Here is a 4,710-nt window from a genome sequence, read left to right on the forward strand (position 1 = left end):
AGCTCGAGTGGCCTGTCAGTCGTCATGATGTTCTTGTGTGGATGATGAGCACCAACTTGCTTCCCTGCCTTACATGCGCTACAAACCCTGTCTTTCTCAAAATGAACATTTGTTAGTCCCAAAATGTGTTCTCCCTTTAGAAGTTTATGAAGATTCTTCATTCCAACATGTGCTAGTCGGCGATGCCAGAGCCAGCCCATGTTAGTCTTAGCAATTAAGCAAGTGTCGAGTTCAGCTCTATCAAAATCTACTAAGTATAGCTGACCCTCTAACACTCCCTTAAATGCTATTGAACATCACTCCTTCTAAAGACAGTAACACCTACATCTGTGAAAAGACAATTGTAGCCCATTTTGCATAATTGAGATACAGAAAGCAAATTGTAATCTAAAGAGTCTACAAGAAAAACATTGGAAATGGAATGATCAGGAGATATAGCAATTTTACCCAAACCTTTGACCAAACCTTGATTTCCATCCCCGAATGTGATAGCTCGTTGGGGATCTTGGTTTTTCTCGTAGGAGGAGAACATCTTCTTCTCCCTAGTCATGTGGTTTGTGCACCCGCTATCGATGATCCAACTTGAGCCCCGGATGCATAAACCTAAAAAACAAGTTTAGTTCTTGATTTTAGGTACCCAAATGGTTTTGGGTCCTTTGACATTAGACACAAGAACTTTGGGTACCCAAACACAAGGCTTTGACCCCTTATGCTTGCCCCTGACATATTTGGCAACTACCTTGTCAGATTTGTTAGTTAAAACATAAGAAGCATCAAAGGTCTTAAATGAAATGTTAGAATCATTTGATGCCTTAGGAGTTTTCTTCTTAGACAATTTTGCATGGGTTGATTGCCTAGAACTAGATGTCTCACCCTTATACATAAAAGCATGGTTAGGGCCAGAGTGAGACTTCTTAGAGTGAATTCTCCTAATCTTGCTCTCGGGATAATCGGCAGGGTATAAAATGTAACCCTCGTTATCCTGAGGCATGGGAGCCTTGCCCTTAACAAAATTAGACAGTCTTTTAGGAGGGGCATTAAGTTTGACATTGTCTCCCCTTTGGAAGCCAATGCCATCATTGATGCCAGGGCGTCTCCCACTATAGAGCATGCTTCTAGCAAATTTAAATTTTTCATTTTCTAAGTCATGCTCATTAATTTTAGCATTAAGTTGAGCTATGTGATCATTTTGTTCCTTAATTAAAACTAGGTGATCATGGATAGCATCAACATTAATGTCTCTACATCTAGTACAAATGGAAGTATGCTCAACAGTAGATGTAGAGGGTTTGCAAGATTTTAATTCTACAACCTTAGCGTGCAATATATCATTTTTACTTCTAAGGTCGGAAATGGAAGCATTGCAAACATCTAATTCTCTAGCTTTAGCAAGCAATTTTTCATTTTCAATCCTAAGTCTAGCAAGAGAAATGTTCAATTCTTCAATCTTAGCAAGCAAATCAACATTATCATTTCTAAGATTGGGAATTGAAACATCACAAGCATTTGAATCAACCTTAGCAATTAAATTTGCATTCTCATTTCTAAGGTTGGCAATTAAATCATGGCATGTGCTTAGCTCACTGGTTAATTTCTCACATTTCTCAACTCCTAGAGCATAAGCATTTTTAACCTTAACATGCCTTTTGTTTTCCTTGATTAGGAAGTCCTCTTGAGTATCCAAGAGTTCATCCTTCTCATGGATGGCACTAATTAATTCATTTAGTTTTTCCTTTTGTTGCATGTTGAGGTTGGCAAAAAGAGTACGCAAATTATCTTCCTCATCACTAGTATTATCATCGCTAGAGGATTCATATCTAGTGGATGATTTGGATTTAACCTTCTTCTTTTTGTCGTCCTTTGCTATGAGGCACTTGTGGCCGACGTTGGGGAAGAGAAGACCCTTGGTGACGGCGATGTTTGCGGCGTCCTCGTCGGAGGAGGAGTCGGTGGAGCTCTCGTCGGAGTCCCACTCCCGGCAAACATGGGCATCGCCGCCCTTCTTCTTGTAGTATCTCTTCTTCTCCTTTCTTCTCCCCTTCTTGTCGTCGCCCCTGTCACTATCACTAGATAATGGACATTTTGCAATAAAATGACCAGCCTTACCACATTTGTAGCAAACTTTCTTGGAGCGGGGCTTGTAATTTTCCCCCCTCCTTTGTTTGAGGATTTGGCGGAAGCTCTTGATGATGAGCGCCATCTCCTCATTGTTGAACTTTGAGGCATCGATTGGTTGTCTACTTGATGTAGACTCCTCCTTCTTTTCCTCCATCGCTTTGAATGCGACCGGTTGTGCTTCGGACGTGGAGGGGCCATCAAGCTCGTTGATCTTCTTCGAGCCTTTGATCATCAATTCAAAGCTCACAAAATCCCCGATTACTTCCTCGGGAGTCATTAGTGTATATCTAGGATTGCCACGAATTAATTGAACTTGAGTAGGGTTAAGGAAAACAAGTGATCTTAGAATAACCTTAACCATTTCGTGGTCATCCCATTTTTTGCTCCCGAGGTTGCGCACTTGGTTCACCAAGGTTTTGAGCCGGTTGTACATTTCTTGTGGCTCCTCCCCATGGCGAAGTCGGAAGCGACCGAGCTCCCCCTCGATCGTTTCCCGCTTGGTGATTTTGGTCACCTCGTCTCCTTCGTGCGCGGTCTTTAGCGTGTCCCAAATCTCCTTAGCACTTTTCAACCCTTGCACCTTATTATACTCCTCTCGACTTAGAGAGGCGAGGAGTATAGTTGTGGCTTGGGAGTTGAAGTGTTGGATTTGGGCCACTTCGTTCTCATCATAATCTTCATCCCCTACGGATGGTACCTGTACACCAAACTCAATAACATCCCATATACTTTTGTGGAGTGAGGTTAGGTGATATCGCATCAAATCACTCCACCTAGCATAATCTTCACCATCAAAAGTTGGTGGTTTGCCTAATGGGACGGAAAGTAAAGGCGTATGTTTAGGAATGCGAGGATAGCGTAGGGGGATCTTACTAAACTTCTTGCGCTCATGGCGCTTAGAAGTGACGGACGGCGTGTCGGAGCCGGAGGTGGATGGCGATGAGGAGTCGGTCTCGTAGTAGACCACCTTCCTCATCTTCTTCTTCTTGTCACCGCTCCGACGCGACTTGTGTGAAGGGGATTCCTTTTCCTTCCCCTTCCCTTTGTTGTAGGACTCTCCCGATGGAGCCTTCCCGTGGCTTGTAATGTGCTTCTCGCCGGTCCCCATCTCTTTCTTGGCGTGATTTCCCGACATCACTTCGAGCGGTTAGGCTCTAATGAAGCACCGGGCTCTGATACCAATTGAAAGTCGCCTAGAGGGGGGGGGTGAATAGGGCGAATCTAAAATTTAACAACTTAAGCACAACTACAACCCGGGTTAGCGTTAGAAATAAATGCGAGTCCGAGAGAGGGCGCAGAACAAATCGTAAGCGAATAAGAAGTGGGACACAAGGATTTGTTTTGCCGAGGTTCGGTTCTTGCAAACCTACTCCCCGTTGAGGTGGTCACAAAGACCGGGTCTCTTTCAACCCTTTTCCTCTCTCAAACGGTTACTTAGACTGAGTGAGCTTCTCTTCTCAATCAAACGAAACACGAAGTTCCCGCAAGGACCACCACACAATTGGTGTCTCTTGCCTGGGTTACAATTGAGTTTGATCACAAGAATGAAGGAAGAAAAGAAGTGATCCAAGCGCAAGAGCTCAAATGAACACGACAAATCACTCTCTCTAATCACTAAAGCTTTGTGTGGAGTTGGGAGAGGATTTGATCTCTTTGGTGTGTCTTGTATTGAATGCTAGCTCTTGTAAGGTGTACAAGAGTGGAAAACTTGGATGCCAATGAATGTGGGGTGGTTGGGGTATTTATAGCCCCAACCACCACAAAGTGGTCGTTGGAAGGCTGCAGTCGCATGGCGTACCGGACAGTCCGGTGCGCCACAGGACACTGTCCGGTGCGCCAGCCACGTCAGCAGACCGTTGCGGTTCGACCGTTGGAGCTGTCTTGTGGGGTCGCCTGGCTGTCCGGTGGTGCACCGGACAGGCCCTGTAGGCTGTCCGGTGTGCCACCCGCGCGTGCACTGCTCCTCTGCGCGCAGGCGCGCATTTAATGCGTTACAGTCGACTGTTGCGCGCGAAGTAGTCGTTGCTCCGTTGTCACACCGGACAGTCCGGTGTGCACCGGACACTGTCCGGTGACTCACCGGACAGTCCAGTGAATTATAGCGGAGCAGATTCCCGAAGCTGGCAAGTTCAGAGTCGCTCTCCCTTGGGGCACCGGACACTATCTGGTGGTACACCGGACAGTCCGGTGAATTATAGCGAAGCGCCTCTGAGAATTCCCGAAGGTGTTGAGTTCAGCTTGGAGTTCCCTGGTGCACCGGACACTGTCCGGTGCGCCAGACCAGGGTGCCTTTCGGGTTGCCTTTTGCTCTCTTGTTTGAACCCTTTTCTTGGTCTTTTTATTGGCTTATTGTGAACCTTTGGCACCTGTAGAACTTATAGACTAGAGCAAACTAGTTAGTCCAATTATATGTGTTGGGCAATTCAACCACCAAAATCAATTAGGAAATGGGTGTAAGCCTAATTCCCTTTCAGAAGTCCTCTTGGCTATCCAAGAGTTCATCCTTCTCATGAATAGAACTAATCAATTCATTTAATTTTTCTTTTTGTTGCATGTTTAAGTTGGCAAAAAGGGTGAGCAAATCATCCTCAT

Source organism: Zea mays, chromosome 3 (genome assembly GCF_902167145.1).
Source record: "Zea mays cultivar B73 chromosome 3, Zm-B73-REFERENCE-NAM-5.0, whole genome shotgun sequence".
Classification (NCBI taxonomy): Eukaryota; Viridiplantae; Streptophyta; class Magnoliopsida; order Poales; family Poaceae; genus Zea; species Zea mays.